Consider the following 23,849-nt stretch of genomic DNA (forward strand, 5'->3'; position numbering starts at 1 on the left):
ATTATCATCACATTTTTCAGCAGAAAGTCTACAAGCCAGGAGGGAGTGGAAACAAATATTCAAACCATTGAAAGAGAGAAACCATGAGCCAAGAATAATATATCCAGCAAAGATAGCCTTTAGATATGAAGGAGGAATAAAGACCTTTCCAGACATACAGAAGCTGAGGGAATCTTCTAAAACACGATATGCACTACAAGAAATACTAAAGGAGGCTATTCGACCACCATCAACAGGGACAATTTGTGGCAACCGAAACATAAAAAGGGGGAGAGTAAAGGCCTGAACTGGAAAATGGGAATGGAGAAAGTAAGCGTGCTGAAAAAAATGGAATACTCTAAATATCAAACTTTCTTTTGCATAAACTTAAGGCTAACCACTCAAAAAAAAATCCAGAACTGAAATATACAGTGTAATAAAAGATGAAACAGAGGGAAACAACATAGAATACCACCACACAGAAATAATAGACAACAACAAAAAGGCAAAAAAACAATGGAGACCCAGACTTACCAGAAAACTAAAAATAGAATGACAGAAAATACTCACATATCAATAATCACCCTAAGTGTAAATGGACTGAACTCAACAATAAAAAGGCACAGAGTAGCAGATTGGAAAAAAAACTAAACCCAACCATACGCTTTCCCAAGAGACACATCTCAGCTACAAGGACAATCATAGACTCAAAGTGAAAGGGTGCAAAATGACACTCCAAGTAAATGGTACCCAGAAAAAAATCAGGTGTAGCCATAATGATATAAGATGAAACAGACTTCAAGGTGAAAAAGATAACAAGAGACAAAGATGGACCTTTCATAATGGTGAAGGGGACTGTACAACAAGAAGACATAACAGTCATCAATATTTATGCCCCCAGTCAGGGAGCACCGAAATACACCAAGCAACTACTAACAGAACTAAAGGGAGAAATTGACCAAAGCACAATTATACTAGGCCAGCTAAATATATCATTGACAGCTATGGAGAAATCATACAAACAGAAAATAAATAATGAAATAGCAGCGCTAAATGACACATTAGATGAAATGGACATAATAGACATTGATAGAGCACTTCATCCTAAAACATAAGACTATATATTTTTTTCTAGTGTCCATGGAACATTCTCAAGGATAGACCATATATTGGGACATAAAACTAGCCTTAGCAAATTTAAGAAGATTGAAATCATACCAAGCATATTCCCTGATCACAAGACATTGAAATTGGATATCAACTGCAAAACGAAAGCAGGAAAATCCACAAATACGTGGAAATTAAACAACATAATTTTAAAGAACGACTGGGTCAAAGAAGAAATTAGAGGAAGATCAAAAGATATATAGAAGCAAATGAGAATGAAAATACATCCCAACAAAATATTTGGGATGCAGCAAAAGCAGTTTTAAGAGGGAAATTTATATCATTCCAGGCCTAGCTCAAGAAACAAGAACAATCCCAAATAAATAACCTCATGTTACACCTTAAAGAACTAGAAAAAGAAGAACAAATGAAACCCAAGGTCAGAAGAAGAAAGGAAATAATAAAACTCAGAGCAGAACTAAATGAAATAGAGAACAAAAAGACAATAGAAAAAATTAATGTGACGAAGAGCTGGTTCTTTGAAAAGATTAACAAAATTGATGAACCCTTGGCTAGACTCACTAAGATAAAAAGAGAGAAGACACTGATTAACAAAATCAGAAACAAAAACGGGGACTTTATCACGGACACCACAGAAATACAAAGGATCATCCAAGAATACTATAAAGGAATATATGCCACCAAATTCAATAACCTAGAAGAAATTGACAAGTTTTGGAAACATATAGCCTTCTAAGGCTGAACCATGAAGAACTGGAAAATCTAAACAGACCGATCATCAGTAAGAAAATTGAATTAGTCTTCCAAAACCTTCCCAAAAGCAAAAGTCTGGGACCAGATGGCTTCACTAGTGAATTCTACCAAACTTTCAAAGAGGATCTAATACCAATCCTGCTCATACTCTTCCAAAAAATTGAAGAAGAGACAGTACTCCCTAACTCACTTTATGAGGCCAACATTACCCTGATTCCAAAACCTAGTAAGCATAACACAAAATAAGAAAACTGCAGACCAATATCTCTGATGAATACAGATGCAAAAATCCTAAACAAAATTCTCGCTATCAAATGCAGCCATGCATTAAAAAGATTATTCATCGGCCAAGTGGGTTTTTTCCCAGGGGCACAAGGATGGTTCAACATACACAAATTCATGAATGTGGTACATCACATAAACAAAATAAAGGACAAAAATCATATGATTATATCAATTGATGCATCAATGCTCATCAATACCCAAAAGATACAATACCCATTTATGTTTAAAACACTTAATAAAATAGGTAACGAAGGAAAATATTTAACACAATAAAAGCCATACATAACAAACCCTCAGCTAATCTCATATTTAACGGTGAAAAACTGAAGCCCTTTGCTCTTCATTCAGAAACACGACAGGGATGTCCCCTATCTCCTCTGCTTTACAACATAGTGTTGAAGTCCTCTCCAGAGCAATCAGGCAAGAGAAAGAAATAAAAGGCATCCAAATTGGGAATGAAGAATTTAAATTGTCATTCTTTGCAGATGACATGATGCTATATATAGAAAACCCTAAAGACTCCACCAAAAAGCTATTAGGTGGATTAGGGTCCCACTTTTACGACTTCATGTAACCTTAATTACCTTTTTATGGCTTTATCTTCAAATATAGTTATATTAAGTGTTAGGGCTTCAACATATGAATTTTGGTAGAACAAAATTGAGTCCATAAGATTGACCACCTGAAAATAAGAATTACTTATGTAAAGACATGAATAAAACCTGATTTTCTAAGTGGATAATCTGAGTATTGTATAAGCCCTAGATTAAACTCATCTATATTAGTATATAGTTCCTATACACTAATATAAACAAATCCAAGACTATGTTTTATAGAGAGGTGAAAAATCAGTTATTTCTGAGACAGAAAGACCTGAAGAAATCTTATTATAAATAAGAAGGGCACTGGCACACATAATGTTTTCAGTAGCATGGCATGGCCAGAGAAGAAGTTCATCTTGAATATAGCCAAGGCTGTTTCTGCATCTACGTCTTCACAAGTGAGTCAGAGACTTATGTGCATATTGGATTTTTATACCATGTCTGCTCCTTGCAAAAGCATATAAAGAAAGTTCTGAAAGAATGGTGACTGAAGGTATGAGGGATGTTCCAGCTGGATTTCAATAATCTCTCTCAAATGATTTTGCAGAACAGAGTGATCTAAGACAACTGTATGTACCGTGTTTCTCCAAAAATAAGACCTAGGAGTGACATCATAGGAATGGCAGCAGCGGTGCGCACATTTTGAGTTCTCCTCCGGATCTTATCAGAAACGGGACATTTATAACCCATCAAAGGACTCTCTGCTCATCACACAGAACAGCTAAGAAACTCGTGCAAGGATTACTTGAAGGTGGGGAAAATTGGGCGAGCAGGGGAAGAGGGAAGGGAGCAGAGTGGAGACGCGGCCCGCATCTGGAGCGGTGGAAACTCGGTCAGTATCTGCGGCTGTGCAGATGCCGCCCACATCTGAAGCCTTGGAAAAATGGCCAGCATCCGCAGCTGCAGAGACGCAGGGGATCCCAAGACAGAACAGAGAGCACAAAAGCCAGGAGGTGGCTCTTTCCATGCATCCCACAGCTGATCTCTCCCGCCGAGGGGGCAGCATATCCAGCACTTGAGGCAATAACCTCAGCTGATACCTTCAGTTAAGCCCTACGCCGGACAAAGAACACAAACACCATACATGGGCCCCTCCCCCTGCTCTTCCAATCCTACCCCCGCTCTTCCAGAGACTTGAACTGGCCCCTGAACTGAGGAGTGGTGTCAGATTGCAGAGGAGCCTTGGTGCTCCAGCTCTGGGAAGACTGGCGGGCAGCTCTGACCCAGTGAGGAGGCTGGGAAGAGTGTGGTTTTGGCTGGGCTAGGAGAGAGGGGACCCCTCCACCCCCAGCCACCACCTTTTCTGGCCTGGGGGAAGAGTGTGACACAGCTGGGCTAAGAAAGAGAAGACCCCTCTATCCCCAGCCCCCACCCTTTCTGGCCTGCCTAGGGCGGGGCAATTACATCTGCCGAGGCACTCCCAGGGATCAGCAGGAAGTGGCAGACTCAGCTCCCAGCTTTCAGAAGCTCAGAAATCCCCCGCCAGCCACACACACACACACACACACACACACACACACACATACACACACACAGAAGAAGTGCCCTAAGACTCAGGAGAACTGGACACAGGGCTGGTGGTGCTACTCTCAGTGTGCATATGTGCAGGCAAGGGCAGAAACTGCACTGACTTTGTAGAAACTACCATGAAGACCCCTCATTCCCACGCATCTAAATCTGCAGTCCCAACGTCACTCTGGGCACTAAGTGACTGACTCTGCCTGCACAATACACAGAGGACTCTTTGGTATACCAGAGGACAACCTAGAGATTACTTGGTGGGCTTAAGCGAAGACTGGCACTGCGTTTTTTTGTTTTGTTTTGTCTTCATATCTTTGATATCTTTGCCTGTGTTGAGTGGGGGTTGTCGGTTGCTTTTACATGTGAATGAATTTCATTTTTTCTTTGTTGTTGTTGTTGTTGTTGTGCTTGGTGATTTGCTTGGTTCTGTAATTGTCCTACCAGGGCCCAACTTAAGAGGCACAAGATTCAATATACCCAGAGGCCAAATCCAGACCAAACCAGAGTACTACTGGGTTTGACCAAGTGACACAGCAAGAGGGAATTCTCTACAAGCACAAGAGCCCATAGAGGCCAAACCACATTTAAGTGGTCAACCCTCATGCAGCAGAACACCCTGTAGTGGGCAGAGCCAAGTCTCACAACTAGTCAGCCTAGGAGTTAACCGCACCTACTGACAGGTGAAAAGCAATTAAAGATCTTCTTTAACAGGACAATATACACAATACAGGAGTCACCTTTGGAGCACACACAGAGGGGAAGAACAAAGCAGTGCAAGTCAAATATAAAGGACACATACTACATAAGATAACCCAGCAAGAACTAAGAACTCTAGGGGATCTACCTAATACATCGAAGCAAACACAGAGAGTCAGTCAGAATGGGGAAACAAAGAAACATGTCCCAAATTAAAGAACAGAAGGAACCTCCAGAACTGGAACCAAATGAAACAGAGGTAACCAACCTATCAGAGACAGAGTTCAGAACACTGATGATAAGAATGTTTAAGGAGCTTAGAGACGACATCAAGGAGGATGTAGAAATCATAATGAACAACCAGTTAGAACTAAAGAACACAATTATCGAAATAAAGAACTTACTTGAAGGAATTAACAGCAGGTTAGATGAAGCAGAGGATCGAATCAGCGACTTAGTAGACAAGTTAGCAGAGATCACCCAAACACAACAACAGAAAGAAAAAAGAATAAAAAACAATGAAGATGGTTTAAGAGACCTCTGGGATAACATCAAGCACAACATGTGCATCATAGGAGTACCAGAAGGTGAAGAGAGGAAGCAAGGGATTGAGAACGTATTTGAAGTAATAATGCCCTAAAACTTCCCAAACCTGATGAAGGAAACCAACATACAAGCCCAGGAAGTGCAGAGAGTTCCAACCAGGATAAACCCGAACAGGTCCACACAAAGACACATTATAGTTAAAATGGCAAAGGTTAAAGACAAAGAGAGAATCCTAAAAGCAGCAAGAGAAAGACAGAGGGTTACATACAAGGGAACTCCTATAAGACTATCAAATGACTTCTCTGCAGAAACATCGAAGGCCAGGAGTGAGTGGCAGGAGATACTCAAAGTGATGGAAAACAAAGGCCTACAACCTAGATTGCTTTATCCAGCAAGGCTATCATTTAAAGTTGATGGAGCGATAAAGAGCTTCCCAGAAAAGAACAAGCTAAAGGAATTTATTACCACCAAGCCAGCATTGCAAGAAATACTAAAACGACTTTTGTAAATAGAAGAAAGATGAAAACATTCTAACTCTTGGATTCATTGATCTTTTGTATTGTTTTCCTGGTTTCTATTTCATGTGTTCTGCTCTGATCTTTATTATCTCCTTCCTTGTACTCCCTTTGGGCTTATTTTGCTGTTCGTTTTCTAGATCCCTTAAGTGTGAAGATAAACTGTTGATTAGTGATGTTTCTTGTTTCTTTAGTAAGGCCTGCAAGGCTACGAATTTCCCTCTTAGGGCTGCTTTCGCGGCATGCCATGGATTTTGGGTCGTCGTCTTTTCATTTTCGTTTCTCTTGAGATATGTTTTGATTTCTTCCTTGATCTCCTGCTTGACCCATTCATTATTTAGTAACATGTTATTCAGCCTCCATGAATTTATGTGTCTTCCAGTTTTTTCCTGTAGTTCATTTCTAATTTCATAGCACTGTGGTCAGAGAAGACATTTGGTATGATTTCAATTTTCTTAAAATTATCAAGACTTGTTTTGTGGCCTAACATATGGCATACAACCTTCCAAGGCTAACTCAAGTTGAAACAGAAAACCTGAATAGACTGATTACCACCAGGGAAATTGAATCAGTAGTCAACAATCTCCCAACAAACAAAAGTCCTGGGCCAGATGGCTTTACAGGTGAATTTTACAAAACGCTCAAAAAAGAATTATCACCTATTCTCCTCAAGCTCTTCCAAAAAATCCAGAGGGAGGGAAGTCTCCCAAACACTTTTTACGAAGCCACTATCACCCTGATCCCAAAATCAGACAAAGACACCACAAAAAAAGAAAACTACAGGCCGACATCGCTAATGAACATAGATGCAAAAATCCTCAACAAAATATTAGCGAACAGAATTCAGCAATACATTAAAAAGATCATACACCATGATCAAGTGGGATTCATCCCTGTTATGCAAGGGTGTTTCAACATCCGCAAATCAATTAATGCGATACACCACATTAATAAAATGAAAAATAAAAATCACATGATCATATCAATAGACGCTAAAAAAGCATTTGATAAAATTCAGCAGCCATTCATGATAAAAACGCTTAAGAAAGTGGGAATAGAGGGATCATATCTCAACATAACAAAGGCCATATATGATAAACCCACAGCTAACATAATACTCAATGGGGAAAAGCTAAAACCATTCCCCTTAAGATCAGAAACAAAGCAAGGTTGCCCACTTTCTCCACTTCTATTCAACATAGTGCTGGAAGTTCTAGCCACAGAAATCAGACAAGAAAAAGAAATAAAAGGCATCCAAATCGGTAAGGAGGAAGTAAAATTGTCATTATATGCAGATGATATGATACTATATATAGAGAACCTAAAGACTCCACCAAGAAACTATTAGAGCTGATAGATGAATTTAGTAAAGTAGCAGGATACAAAATTAATATTCAGAAATCAGTTGCATTTGTATATACCAATAATAAAACATCAGAAGGAGAAATTAAAAAAGCAATCCCATTTACAATTGCTCCAAAGACTATAAAATACCTGGGAATAAATTTAACCAAAGAAGTAAAAGATCTATACTCAGAAAATTATAAGACACTGAAGAAAGAAATGAAAGAAAATATAAATTGTTGGAAACACATACCATGTTCATGGATAGGAAGAATTAATATAGTTAAAATGTCCATACTGCCTAAGGTAATATACATATTCAATGCAATTCCTATCAAACTACCAATGACATTTTTCACAGAAATAGAAGACATAATCCTAAAATTTATATGGGACCATAAAAGATCCCGGATAGCCTCAGCAATGTTGAGAAATAAGAACAAAGTTGGAGGTATAACAATACCTGACATCAAATTATAGTACAAGTAATCAAAACAGCATGGTACTGGCATAAAAACAGACACATAGATAAATGGAACAGAATAGAGAGTCCAGAAATTAATCCATGCCTATATGTCCATTTAATATACGATAATGGAAGCAAGAATATACGGTGAGGTAAAGACAGTCTATACAATAAATGGTGCTGGGAAACCTGGACAGACACATGCAAAAAAATGAAGCTGGACCGCCTCCTTACAACATATACAAAAATAAATTCAAAATTGATTAAAGACTTAAATGTAAGATCTGAAACCATAAAATTCCTAGAAGAAAATATAGGAAGAAACCACAGACATTACCCGGAGTAAGATTTTTACTGATATATCTCCTCGCCTGAGGGAAGTAAGAGAAAAAATAAACGTGGGATTACATAAAACTAAAAAGTTTTTTCACAGCAAAGGAAACTATCAATGAAACAAAAAGGGATCCTACTGAATGGGAAAAGATATTTGCCAATGATATATGGGGTTAATGATAAGGGGTTAATATCACAAATTTATAAAAAACTCACTCAACTCAACTCCAAAAAGACAAACAACCCAATTAAAAAATGGGCATAGGACATGAAGAGACATTTTTCCAAAAAGGACATACAGATGGCAAACAGATATATGAAGAAATGCTCAATCTCACTAACCATCAGAGAAATGCAATTAAAAACCACAATGAGATACCACCTCACCCCAGCTAAAATGGCTATCATCAATAAATCAACAAACAACAAGTGCTGGTGCGGATGTGGAGAAAAGGGAACGCTTGTGCACTGTTGGTGGGAATGCAGATTGGTGCAGCCACTATGGAAAGCAGTATGGAGGTATCTCAGAAATCTGAAAATGGAACTACCTTGTAATCCAGCAATCCCGCTCTTAGGTATCTATCTGGAGAAATCCAAAACTCCAATTCAAAAATCTTTATGCACTCCTATGTTTATTGCAGCACTATACACAATAGCCAAGATATTGAAACAACCGAAATGCCCATTGGTATATGACTGGATTAAGAAACTGTGGTACATTTATATAATGGAATATTACACAGCCATAAAGAAGAAAGAAATCTTACCATTTGCAACAACATGGATGGACCTAGAGAACATTATGCTAAGTGAAATAAGTCAGACAGAGAAAGACAAATACCATATGATCTCACTTATATGTGGAATCTAAAGAAAAGAATAAGTGAATGAACTAATCAGAAACAGTTTTGGAGACATAGAGGAAAAATTGAGGGTTGCTAGATGGAAGGGGGGTGGGGATAAGGGGGAAAGTCGGTAACCACAAGATGGCCACGGGGTTTTGAAAATTAATTTGGGGAACGTAATCAATAATGTAAAGATTTTATAGGATATCCGATGGACATGTGTCCCATTTGGGAGACCATCTCAGGAATTATGTAGATGCCTGATCACTGCACTGTACATGTACACCTGGAGCTGAACAATAATGAATGCCAACTATAATTATATATATATATATATATATATATATATATATATATATATATATATGTATGTATGTATGTATGTATATATATGTATGTATGTATGTATGTGTGTTGTATATATATATGTATATGTATGTATGTATGTATATGGTTACAGGAAGCGGAGTACAGCATTAGGAATAGAGACAGTGGAAATGTAATGGCTCTGTGCGATGTCAGAGGGATAGTGGATGGGGGGAGGGGGGTTCACACAGTGTGAGGGATATAAATGATAAACGTCTAAGTATTGCTTTGTCTTGTGCACCTGGAACTAATAAAATTTAAAAAATAAATTAATTAAAAAAAGGACCTAGTTGGACAATCAGTTCCAATGCATCTTTTGCAGCAAAAATTAATACAAGACCCAGTATTATATTGTATTATATTACATTACATTATATTATATTATATTATATTATATTATATTATATTATATTATATTATAGACCCAGTCTTATGTTATAGTAAAATAAGACCAGGTCTTATATTAATTTTTGCTCCAAAAGATGTACTAGAGCTGATTGTCCAGCTAGGTCTTATTTTGGGGGAAACACGTTATGACCCTTTGCCTGAAATACCAGCATAGATCATGAACACTGATGGAGGATACAATGGTCCAAATACTTAAACAAATAGCATATAAACAAGGACATCTTCATGTTTGTGTTTGAAATTTTATTTTTAACCCTTCCCTTTATTCAAAAATTAATTTTTTTTTGCTTTTCTTACCACTTATCCAGTTAAAACCTTAAAAGTTGTAAGTTTCAGGGCAGAGCATATTACTTCTTTTTGTCTATCTACAGAATTTAGCATAGAGGCCCAAACAGGGTAATGTGCAAGAAACGGTAAAATTTTGGAAAGCCTAGTTAAATAACTTAACAACAACAAAAACTATTGCATTGTTATTAGAGAAACAGCATGGGTTGTGTGGAAAAATGAGTATAAACAGACTGGATTCTGGTCCAAACACTGCTTCTAAGTAGTTGTGACAGTTAAGAGGAATCAGCCTTCCATCCCTCTGCCAAAATCTCTGGGTCTCAGTTTCCTCATATGTAAAATGAAACAGTAAGGCTAGTTCCAAATTCTCTGTAAAATGTCCTGTTTTATGGTGATGGGTGATGATTACCAGTTGGATATTAGGTAGAGTTGCCAGATTTAGCAAATGATAATACAGATGTCCTGTATTTTATGTCAACCCTAATATTAGGAGGTACACTGAGAGGCCTCTGAAGAATACAGAATGATGAATAATTTGTAATGTGCATAATCTGCTAATATTTGATAGAGACCTGTGTACTTATGTTAACTTTTGGAGCTTATAGTGTTTCGGATTGGTTTTGGATTGGTGGGAAAGTCTCCTCTCCCTACTGATGTAGCCCAGGATACAGAACTCAGAGGGAGCTACGTGGCTGAGCAAAAACGAAACAACTATAACCATCTATCCTATGCTCTGTAATGTTCACTAACAGAGCAGCAACCTGCCAGTAACACTTTGCTTGCAAGGTTCTGCTGGAGTTGAGAAGGAAACCATATTCTCATATACTTCTGCCCTTTTATACTAAACCTTGCCTTCAGAAAGAATTTACATGGATTACTATGTACTTTCATTGAAGAAAATACGTATGCCGTGTTCTCTTGGATGATGAAACAAGCTCAACCACAGCCTGGCCATGTTCTTACAGTATGGGAAAGAAAGGTGCTCCTGGGTGACTAAAAAGCATCTCCTTGAAGATCTTTAAAATTTTCTGTGTGGCAAGAAATCTTCATAGGAACCAGCAATTTACTTGTTCCCTATACCAAGATAGGAGGATAGTGCTGCCCTTCTAGCATTTTCAGAACTGACTTCTCATGGTTCAGGTCAGACTCAGTAAGTAAATTAGCTTGCCAAGTTATGCAACACCATAGCCAAGAAAACATGGGTAAAGTATAGCAAAATGAGGCATGTAGGTTAGGGGTTTTCGGGTCAAAAATACAGGTTAGGAGCTTCATACCAAATGCTTCTATTGTTTGACATATTTCCATTTTGAGGTTAAGTAGGTTTAATTACACAGCTTCTTTTTCCATCATTGCTTCTTTTTGACATTACGTAAGATCTTTTAGGAACAGGGAAAAGTTAATGTTCTTATGATGGGGCCTAGAATTAACTTCCTTAATTAAGCCTCCAGAAGACATCTCATTTCTTTTAATGACCTATCTTGGTTAAAAAACACCCAAAGCTCCTGTAGTTTTGTGCAGATCTTGCTTATGTCAGACCTGCACAATCCATCATGTGATCAGAGCTTTGTCGTAGATCATGTACCTGATCTACACAACTACTGTAGTCAACAGGAGGGCCAAGGTTGATGTGCAATGAGAAGAAACTACGGAACAATGTTGTGACTTTGGAAAATTCATCTTCATGCATTTGGAAACTTACCATCCAGGCATACATTTATTTTTACATAGTAAATAAATATGCCCCTGCACAATTTATGCTCATCATATATTTGTAAATTGAATTAAAATGTAAGTGTACCAGACAGTGGACTACAATCAAATGCCTTATCAAGGATCTTCTCTAAAACTCATATTTATAGTCTTAATGTATCTCTTATAATTTAAGCATTTTAATTTGTATTTCTCTTATGTATGGGCCAGCTATAATTTATTCTCTTTTTCTTTAGATTTGATCTCTTGAGGAGCATTCATCATTGATGATATTTTTCAGAGTTCATTTCAATATTATCAGAATTCTTCTTTATATAAGGATACTCCTGTATTCCTAATAGTTTAGTTTAGTTTATTAGTATCTCATTTATATTTTCTGATATTATTGAAGCCAAATATGTATGCAATTAGTGTGTTCTTGCTCTTCCAAGATGAAAACTGTAATGGTATTTTCAACTTTTTTTAAATTAAAGTTTATTGGGGTGACAATTGTTAGTAAAGTTACATAGACTTCAAGAGTAGAATTCTGTATTACATCATCTATCAATCACATTGTGTGTTCACCAAGAGTCAGTTCTCCTTCCATCACCACAGATTTGATCCCCTTCACCCTCATCTACCATCTCCCTCCACGATTACCCACTGATAACCACTAAACTATTGTCTGTGTCTATGAGTTTTTGTTTCTCATTTCTTTGTCTTGTTCTTTTGTTGTTTTTAGTTCATATACCACATATCAGTGAAATCATATGGTTCTCTGCTTTCTCAGTCTGACTTATTTCGATTAGCATTATAATCTCAAGATCCATCCATGTTGTCATAAATGTTCCTATTTCATCTTTTCTTACCAACGAATAGTATTCCATTGGGTATATATAAACCACAACTTCTTTATCCATTCATCTATCGAAGGACATTTTGCTTGTTTCCACCGTAAATAAAGCTGCAATGAACATTGGAGCACACTTGTCTTTATGGATAAATGTTTTCAGATTTTTTGAGTAGGAGAGGGATTACTGGGTAATACAGTAATTCTATTTGTAATTTTTTTACAAATAGAAGGGATTTTTTACAAATAAAAGGGATCCCCTAGGAGAGGGATTACTGGGCAATACGGTAATTCTATTTGTAATTTTTTGAGGAACCTCCACACTGCCTTCCATAGTGGCTGCACCCGTCTGTATTCCCACCAACAGTGTATGACGGTCCCTTTTTCTCTACAGCCTCTCCAACACTTGGTACTATTTGTCTTGTTGATGATAGCCATTCTGACTGGGATGAGGTGATATCTCATTGTGGTTTTGATTTGCATTTCTCTGATGATTAGTGATGTTGAGCATTTTTTCATATGTCTATTTGCCATTTGTATGGCCTCTTTGGAGAAATGTCTCTTCAAGTCCTCTGCCCATTTTTCAATTTGTTGTTTTTTGTTGTTGTTGAGTTGCATGAGTTCCTTGTATATTTTGGATATTAGCCCCTTATCGGAGACACTGTTTGCAAAAATATTCTCTCTTTCAGTTGGTTGCTTCTTTATTTTGTTGATGGTTTCTTTTGCTGTGCAGAAGTTTTTAAGTTTGATAGAGTCCCACTCACTTATTTTAGCTTTTACTTCCCTTGCATTTGGAGTCAAATTCATAAAATGCTGTTTGAACCCAAGGTCCATAACTTTAGTACCTATGTTGTCTTCTAAGCAGTTTATTGTTTCAGGTCTTATGCTTAAATCTTTGATCCATTTTGAATTACTTTTGGTACATGGTGACAGATAGCAGTCCCATTTCATTCTTTTGCACATGGCTTTCCAATTCTCCCAGCACCATTTATTGAAGAGGTTGTCTTTTCTCCATTGTATGTTTTTGGCTTCTTTGTCAAAAATTGTCTATCCATATTTATGTAGTTTTATTACTAGGTTCTCAGTTCTATTCCATTGGTCTATGTGTCTGTTTTTCTGCCAATACCATGCTGTTTTGGTCATTGTTGCCCTGATGTACAAACTAAAGTGAGGGAGTGTGATACCTCCATTATTGTTCTTTTTTCTTAAGATTGCTTTGGCAATTCGGGGTCTTTTGTGGTTCCAAACAAATATGATGAATTTTTGTTCTATTTCTTTAAACAATGTCATTGGGATTTCGATGGAGATCGATGAAATCTGTATATAGCTTTGGGTATACAGGGTATGGCCATTTTATATTGCTTTGGGTATACAGGGTATGGCCATTTTAACTATGTTGATTCTTCCAATCCATGAGCACGGAATGTCTTACCATTTCTTTGTGTCTTCTTCAATTTATTTTAAAAACGTCTTGTAGTTTTCTGCATATAGGTCTTTCACATTTGGTTAACTTTATTCCTAGTTATTTTATCCTTTTTGCTGCAATTGCAAAATGAATTTTTTAATTTCTTTTTCTGAGATTTCATTGTTAGTCTATAAGAATGCAATGGACTTTTGTACGCTGATTTTGCAGCAAACAACTTTACTGTATTCGTTCATTGTTTCTAATAGCTTTTTGGTGGAGTATTTAGGGTTATCTATGTAAAGCATCATGTCATGTGCAAAGAGTGACAATTTAACTTCTTCATTCCCAATTTGGAAGCCATTTATTTCTTTGTCTTGCCTGATTGCTCTGGCAAGGACATACAATACTATGTTGTAAAGCAGAGGTGATAGGGCACAGCCCTGTCTTGTTCTTGAACGTAGAGCAAAGGGCTTCAGTTTTTCACCGTTAAATATGAGATTAGCTGAGGGTTTGTCATATATGGCCTTTATTATGTTAAGAATTTTTCTTCCTTATCTATTTTATCAGTGTTTTAAACATAAATGGGTATTGTACCTTTTGAGTATTAATGAGTATTGATGCATTTTCTGCATCAGTTGATAAAATCATATGGTTTTTGTCCTTTATTTTGTTTATGTGATGTATCACATTGATGGATTTGTGTATGTTGAACAATCCTTGTGCCCCCTGGGATGAACCCCACTTGGTCGTAATGAATACTCTTTTTAATGCATTGTTGCATTTGATTTGCTACAATCTTGTTTAGGATTTTTGTATCTGTATTCATCAGAGGTATGGATAAGTAGTTTTCTTTCTTTGTGTTCTCCTTACTAAGTTTTCGTATCAGGGTAATTTTCGCCTCATAAATGAGTTAGGGAGTACTGTCTCTTCTTCAATTTTTGGGAAGAGTTTGAGCAGGATTGGTATTAGATCCTCTTTGAAGATTTGGTAGAATTCACTAGTGAAGCCATCTGGTCCCGGACTTTTGCTTTTGGGAAGGTTTTGGATGACTGATTCAATTTCGTTATTGGTGATCGGTCTGTTTAGATTTTGCAGTTCTCCATGGTTCAGCCTTGGAAGGCTATATGTTTCTAAGAACTTGTCCATTTCTTCTAGGTTGTTGAATTTGGTGGCATATAGTTCTTCATAGTATTGCTGAATGATCCTTTGTATTTATGTAGCTTACGTGATAATTTCCCCTTTTTCATTTCTGATTTTGTTTATTAGTGTCTTCTCTCTTTTTATCTTACTGAGCCTAGGCAAGGGTTTTTCAATTTTGTTAATCTTTTCAAAGAACCAGCTCTTTGTCACATTAAATTTTTTCTATCGTCTTTCTGTTCTCTATTTCATTTAGTTCTGCTCTGAGTTTCATTATTTCCTTTCTGCTACTGACCTTGGGTTTCATTTTTTCTTCTTTTTCTAGTTCTTTAAGGTGTAACATGAGGTTATTTATTTGGGGTTTTTCTTGTTTCTTAAGATAGGCCTGTAATGAGATAAATTTCTCTCTTAAAACTCCTTTCGCTGCATCCCAAAAATTTTGGGAGGATGTATTTTCATTGTCATTTGTTTCTAGGTATCTTTCGATCTCTCCTCTAATTTCTTCTTTGACCCGGTCGTTCATTAAAAGTATGTTGTTTCATCTCCACGTATTTGTGGTTTTTCCTGCTTTCCTTTTACAGTTGATATCCAATTTCAAAGCCTTGTGATCAGAGAATACGCTTGCTATTTCAATCTTCTTAAATTTGTTGAGGTTAGTTTTATGTCCCAATATATGGTCTATCCTTGAGAATGTTCCATGTACACTAGAAAAACATGACTTGTCTGAAATTTTAGGATGAAGTGCTCTATAAATGTCAATTACATCCATATCATCTAATGTGTAATTTAGGGCTGCTATTTCATTATTTATTTTCTGTTAGAATGATGTATCCATAGCTGTCAATGACGTATTTAGGTCCCCTAATATAATTATCTTTTGGTCAATTTCTTGCTTTACTTCTGTTAATAGTTGCTTGGTATATTTCTGTACTCCCTGATTGGGGCATAAATATTGATGACTGTTATGTCTTCTTGTTGTACAGTCCCCTTTACCTTTTTGAAATGTCCATTTTTGTCTCCTGTTACCTTTTCACCCTGAAGTCTGTTTCATCTGATGTCAGTATAAATACACATGATTTTCTCTGGGTACCATTTGCTTGGTGTATCAATTACCACCCTTTCACTTTGAGTCTATGCTTGTCCTTGTAGCTGACATGTGTCTCTTGGAGACAGCATATGGTTGGGTTTAGTTTTTTGATCCAATCTGCTACTCTGTGACTTTTTATTGTTGAGTTCAGTCCATTTATATTTAGGCGATTATTGATATGTAAGGATTTCCTATCATTCTATTTTTTATTTTCTGGTAAGACTGTGTCTCCATTGTTTCTTTGCCTTTTTGTTGTTGTCTATTATTTCTGTGTGGTGGTATTCCATGATGCTTCCCTATGTTTCTTCTTTTATTACAGTATGTATTTTAGTTCTTGGTCTTTTTTGAATGGTTACCCTTAAGTTTATGTAAAAGAAAGTTTGATATTTAGAGTATTCCATTTTCTTCAGCACACTTACTTTCTCCATTCCCATATTCCGGTTCAGGCCTTTACTCTCCCCCTTTTTATGTTTCGGTTGCCACAAATTGTCCTTGTTGATGGTGGTCGAATAGCCTCCTTTAGTATTTCTTGTAGTGCAGGTCGTGTATTAGAAAATTCCTTCAGCTTCTCTATGTCTGGAAAGATCTTTATTCCTCTTTCATATCTAAAGGATATCTTTGCTGGGTATATTATTCTTGGCACAGAATTTCTCTCTTTCAATCGTTTGAATACTTGGTTCAACTCCTTTCTTGCTTGTAGAGTTTCTGCAGAGAAATCTGATGATAATTTAATGGGCTTTCCTTTGTAACTTACCGTCTTCCATCTTCTTTTCCCTGGCTGCTGTGAGGATTCTTTCTTTGTCATTGATCTTTGACAGTTTTAATACAATATGCCTTGGAGAAGGCCTCTAGGGAGTGAGGTAATTAGGTGTTCTATTTGCTTCTTGGATTCGAGGATCCAGTTCCATCCACAAGTTTGGGAAGTTCTCATCAACAATTTGTTTGAATATATTCTCTGTTCCCTTCTCTCTTTCTTCTCCTTCTGGTATGCCCATTATTCTTATGTTGCTCTTTCTGATGGAGTCAGAAAGTTCTTGTAGAGTTCTTTCATTTCTTTTAAGTCTCAAGTCTTTTTCTTCTTCCATCAGTGTCATTTCCAGGTCTCTATCTTCGATGTCACTGATTAGTTCCTTCATCTGGTCAACTCTACTACTGAAGCTGGTTATTTCATTCTTAATTTCTTCTATTGAGTTCTTAATCTCCAGAAATTCTATTTGGTTCTTTTTTATAATTTCTATCTCTTTGGTAAAATGCTCATGTTGTTCTTTGGTTGTGTTTCTGAGTTCATTAAACTGTCTTTCTGTGTTTTCTTGCATCTCGTTGAGTTTTTTAGAACTGCAATCTTGAATTCTCTGTCACTTAATTCACATATTTCCATATCTTTAAGTTCATTTTCTGGAGACTTTTCACTTTCTTTCTGAGCTGTCTTGTTGCGTTTGTTATTCATGGCAATTAATGATTTATTATTTCTCTTCCTAGACATCTACAGAAGTGGGTACTGCAACAGGTTGATAGGAAGAGGTCTTTCTTTTGTTTTCTAGTACGTGTTTATAGAATGTTTTATCTTCTCTCCGACTGCAGCCTTTTTTTCTCTCTCACACTGTAGTGTTATGTTTTCTCTTCACTATTCCAGCTTCTTACACAATATGAGTATTACCTTGAAGGTGGGCTTCTCCTCTGTTAACAGTTCACGTGGGTCATAGGGCACCACGTCCCTGTGGGGATGTGGAGAGCTTTTGAAGTTCCAAAGCTCTTCCTGGACCAGATTCAGAGCCTGTGTTTCAGCAGTTCTGTTTACTCCTGCAGGGATTCACCCAGATAGGTGGGGCCAGGGGCGGGGTTAGTTGTGACAATTGGCTCAGAGCAATGGCGGCGACCACCACCACAGCCAGTCCTGCTTCAAAAGCTCCCTCCCCTTTGCTGGAACTAGTTGTACTGCGAATCTGTGCCTCTCAGAACTGCAAATATTCTGTTATTTTGATCTGACACTGCTACTGTTCTGCTTCTAGCACTGGGCAGGTGGGGGTGGGGTGACATTTGGGAGGGTTGGAGGGGGCGGCTAGTCTCAGTGCCTAAGGCTTCAGTACTCTGCTCAGTAGTGAGGGCTTAAACAACCATTTTCAGCTTTCGTCCTTCAGTCTTTGCTCTGAGGTCTCTGCTGTGAGCGTTGGGTTCAGCCGTGTTATATGCTGTCCCCTCAGCCCCATGGGTCATAAACGGATCCCTAGCAGTCTGTGTTCTTACCTCTCCCTTAGCTGCGGTAGTTCCAGGATGCAGCTTGGAGCATTGAGCTAGGCCTTAGTCCTGAGCCCACACGGCTCTGTCTCCGCACTTCTCCCTTCCCCCCTCCCCTGGTTTTGCAATTTGCCCACCTTTAGGTGAATTCAGTAGTGAGACTCTTCATCTTGCCTGTATGCTGTGCAGGGAGTCCTTTGTGGATTTATAGCTGTTTAATTTGTTATAAATTCCAGTGGAGATTTCCACAGGATCATCTCATGCCGCCATTTTGATGAGGTCTCTCCGCCTATTTTTCAATAGAGGTGTTTCTTTTTTCTGTCTTGTTAAAGCCAAATGAAGTTTTTAGAAACAAACACACACAAAAAAAGAGTAAAAGACACTCTCACTTACATTAGAAATTCACCTTCTCATAGGACTTCTAAACTTAGCTCTCTACCTGACTTTTTGGGAAGCTGAGTTAAGAGAAGATTAATTTTTACTGCTTAAAAGGAAAAAGGTTTAGAGGTAATGCTGTCTCATCAGAAAACCGTTGAATGTGTTTCCAAAAGAAATTTGGGGAAGATGCACATTACCCGGCCTGCACCCCATATAATACAAAACTCCATGATAGTGACTGACATCTGAAAAGTCTAGACTTAGAACTATAAGTGATGGACTTGGAGGAAAAATGGCGGCTTGAGGTGAGCCTCTGTAAAGTTCCCCTGGAACTTACAACGAATCGAACAACAAAAACTCCACAAAGGACTCCATGCACAGCAGACAGGCAAGACGAAGAGGCCCACTACCGAAATCGCCTACAGGTGGGAGATTCGCGCGAGCGGGGGAGGAGGGAAGGGAGAAGTGCTGAGACGGAGCCGCTGGGGCACAGGACGCAGACCTATCTCTGTGCTCCGAGCTCGCTGCTTCCCGGAACTACCGCAGCTGCGGGAGACGGAAGAACTCGGACTGCTGGGGCTCCACCAGGGCTCCACAGGGCTGAAGGGACAGCATATAACACGGCTGAACCCAACGCTCACGGCAGAGACCTCGGAGCAAAGACTCAGGGAAGAAGGCTGAAAACGGTGGTTTAAGCCCTCACTGCCGAGCAGAGAATGGAAGCCATAGGCACTGAGACTAGACGTCCCCTCCCACCTGACCGGTGCTAGAAACGGAACAGTAGCAGTGTCAGATCAAAAGAACAGAATATTTGCTCTTCTGAGAACTGTGGACCGCAGACACAGATTCGCAGCACAACTAGTTCTGGCAAAGGGGAGGAAGCTGTGGAAGCAGGACCAGCTTTGGTGGCGATTGCAGCCATTGCTCTGGGCCACCTCTCACAACTCACCCCGCCCCTGGCCCCACCTATCTGGGCAGATCGCTGCAGGAGTGAACACAACTGCTGAAACATACGGGCTCTGAATCTGGAGCTGGAAGAGCTTTGGAACATCAAAAGCTCTCCGCATACCCACCGGGACACTGCGCCCTGTGACCTAGACGAACTATTAACAGAGGAGAAGCCTGTCTCCCAAGGAATCCCCCCACTTTGTGAGAAGCTGGAATAGAGCAGAGAAAACATAGCACTACCGTGTGGGAGAAGAAAAATAAGCTGCAGTTGGAGAAAAAATGAAATATTTTACCGACAAGTACTGGAAAACAAAAGAAAGACCGCTTCCTACCAACCTGTTGCAGAAGCCACTCCAGTAGATGTCTAGGAAGAGAAATAGTAAACCAGTAATCACCATGAATAACCAAGGCAACAAGATAGCTCAGAAAGAAAGTGTAAAGTCTCCAGAAAAGGCACTTAAAGATAAAGAAATATGTGACTTGAATGACAGAGAATTCAAGATTGCAGTTCTGAAAAAACTCAATGAGATGCAAGAAAAAACAGATAGGCAGTTAAATGAACTCAGAAACACAATCAGAGAAGCATGAGCATTTTACAAAAGAGATTGAAATTTTAAAAAAGAACCAAATAAAATTTCTGGAGATTAAGAACTCAATAGAAGAAATTAAGAACGAAATACCCAGCTTAGATAGTAGAATTGACCAGATAGAAGAAAGAATCAGTAACATCGAAGATAGAAACCTGGAAATTTCACAGATGGAAAAAGAAAGAGACTTGAGACTTCAAAGAAATGAAAGAACTCTACAAGAACTTTCTGACTCCATCAGAAAGAGCAACATAAGAATAATGGGCATACCAGAAGGAGAAGAAAGAGAGAAGGGAACAGAGAATGTATTAAAACAAATTGTTGATGAGAACGTTCCAAACTTGTGGACAGAACTGGACGTCGAATCCAAGAAGCAAATAGAACACCTAATTACCTCACTCCCTAGAGGCCTTCTCCAAGGCACATTGTATTGAAGCTGTCTAAAATCACTGACAAAGAAAGAATCCTCAAGGCAGCCAGGGAAAAGAAGACGGTAACTTACAAAGGAAAGCCCATTAGATTATCATCAGATTTTTCATCAGAAACTCTACAAGCCAGGAGGGAGTGGAACCAAATATTCAAACTATTGAAAGAGAGAAATTATGAGCCAAGAATAATACACCCAGCAGAGATATCCTTTAGATATGAAGGAGGAATAAAGACCTTTCCAGATACGAAGCTGAGGAAATTTTCTAATACACGACCTGCACTACAAGAAATACTAAAGGAGGCTATTCGACCACCATCAACAGGGACAATTTGTGGCAACCGAAACATAAAAAGGGGGAGAGTAAAGGCCTGAACCAGAAAATGGGAATGGAGAAAGTAAGCGTGCTGAAAAAAATGGAATAATGTAATGATCAAACTTTCATTTATACAAACTTAAGGGTAACCACTCAATAATAATCCAGAACTGAAATATGTGCTGTAATAAATGGAGAACCAGAGGCAAACATCATAGAATACCACCAAACAGAAATAATAGACAACAACAAAAAGGCAAAGAAACAATGGTGACACAGCCTTACCAGAAAACTAAAGATAGAATGACAGGAAATCCTCACATATCAATAATCACCCTAAATGTAAATGGACTGAACTCACCAATAAAAAGGCACAGAGTAGCAGATTGGATCAAAAAACTAAACCCAACCATATGCTGTCTCCAAGAGACACATGTCAGCTACAAGGACAAGCATAGACTCAAAGTGAAAGGGTGGAAATTGACACTCCAAGCAAATCGTACCCAGAGAAAATCAGGTGTAGCCATAATGATATCCGATGAAACAGACTTCAAGGTGAAAAAGATAACAAGAGACAAAGATGGACATTTCATAATAGTGAAGGGGACTGTACAACAAGAAGACATAATAGTCATCAATATTTATGCCCCCAATCAGGGAGCACCGAAAAATACCAAGCAACTACTAACAGAACTAAAGGGAGAAATTGACCAAAACACAATTATACTAGGGGACTTACATACGTCATTGACAGCTATGGATAGATCATCCAAACAGAAAATACCTAATGAAATAGCAGCCCTAAATGACACATTCGATGAAATGGACATAATTGATATTTATAGAGCACGTCATCCTAAAACATCAGACTTTACATTCTTTTCTAGTGTACACAGAACATTCTCAAGGATAGACCATATATTGGGACATAAAATCAGTCTCAGCAAATTTAAGAAGTTTGAAAACAAACCAAGCATATTCTCTGATAACAAGGCTTTGAATTGGATATCAACTGCAAAAAGAAAGCGGGGAAAAAACACAAACTCATGGAGATTAAACAACATACTTTTAAAGAACGACTGGGTCAAAGAAGTTTGAGGAGAGATCAAAGGATGCATAGAAACAAATGTAATACATCCTACCAAAATTTTTGGGATGCAGCGGAAGCAGTTTTAAAAGAGAAATTTATATCATTGCAGGCCTATCTCAAGAAACAAGAAAAATCCCAAATAAATAACCCTACATTACACCTTAAAGAACTAGAAAAAGAAGAACAAGTGAAACCGAAGGAAAGCCGAAGAAAGGAAATAACAAAAATTAGAGCAAAACTAAATGAAATAGAGAACAAAAAGACAATAGAAAAAATTAATGTGACGAAGAGCTGGTTCTTTGAAAAGATTAACAAAATTGATGAACCCTTGGCTAGACTCACTAAGATAAAAAGAGAGAAGACACTGATTAACAAAATCAGAAACAAAAACGGGGACTTTATCACGGACACCACAGAAATACAAAGGATCATCCAAGAATACTATGAAGGACTATATGCCACCAAATTCAATAACCTAGAAGAAATGGACAAGTTCTTAGAAACATATAGCCTTCCAAGGCTGAACCATGAAGAAATGGAAAATCTAAACAGACCGATCACCAGTAACGAAATTGAATCAGTCATCCAAAACCTTCCCAAAAGCAAAAGTCCAGGACCAGAAGGCTTCACTAGTGAATTCTACCAAACTTTCAAAGAGGATGTAATACCAATCCTGCTCAAACTCTTCCCAAAAATTGAAGAAGAGCCAGTACTCCCTAAGTCATTTTATGAGGCCAACATTACCCTGATACCAAAACCTGTTAAGGAAAGCACAAAAAAAAGAAAACTACAGACCAATATCTCTGATGAATACCGATGCAAAAATCCTAAATAAAATTCTAACAAATCGAGTACAACAATGCACTAAAAAGATTATTCATCACGACCAAGTGGGGTTCATCCCCGGGGCACAAGGATGGAGCAACATACACAAATCCATCAATGTGATACATCACATAAACAAAATAAAGGACAAAAATCATATGATTATATCAATGGATGCAGAAAAAGCATTTGACAAGATACAACATCCATTTATGATGAAAACACTTAATAAAATAGGTATAGAAGGAAAATACCTTAACATAATAAAAGCCATATATGACAAGCCCTCTGCTAATCTCATAATTAATGGAGAAAAACTGAAGCCCTTTGCTCTACGTTCAGGAACACGACAGGGATGTCCCCTATCACCTCTGCTTTTCAACATAGTGTTGGAAGTCCTTGCCAGAGCATTCAGGCAAGAGAAAGAAATAAAAGGCATCCAAATTGGTAGTGAAGAAGTAAAATTGTCACTCTTTGCAGATGACAAGATGCTATTCGTAGAAAACCCTAAGGACTCCACCAAAAAGCTATTAGAAACAATCAATGACTACAGTACAGTTGCTGGCTACAAAATTAATGTATAAAAGCCCATTGCTTTCCTATATACTAACAATGAAATCTCAGAAAAAGAAATTCAAAAAACAATTCCTTTTGCAATTGCAGCAAAAAGAATAAAACACCTAGGAATAAACTTAACCAAGTATGTGAAAGACCTATATGCTGAAAACTGTAAGACATTTTTAACAGAAGTTGAAGAAGACACAAAGTAATGGAAAGATATTCCATGCTCATGCATTGGAAGA

The 23,849-nt window shown here is 37.9% G+C and overlaps 1 protein-coding gene across 1 annotated transcript in view; it reads right to left on the reverse strand.

Annotated features, from left to right (window-relative positions):
* Window positions 1-23,849, reverse strand: part of LOC148757269 (uncharacterized) — a 496,442-nt gene that overhangs the window by 303,475 nt on the left and 169,118 nt on the right. The window lies entirely within an intron of this gene.

The sequence above is a fragment of the Rhinolophus sinicus genome, chromosome 9 (assembly GCF_057876585.1).
Source record: "Rhinolophus sinicus isolate RSI-liver-muscle chromosome 9, RSI-T2T, whole genome shotgun sequence".
NCBI classification, from domain to species: domain Eukaryota; kingdom Metazoa; phylum Chordata; class Mammalia; order Chiroptera; family Rhinolophidae; genus Rhinolophus; species Rhinolophus sinicus.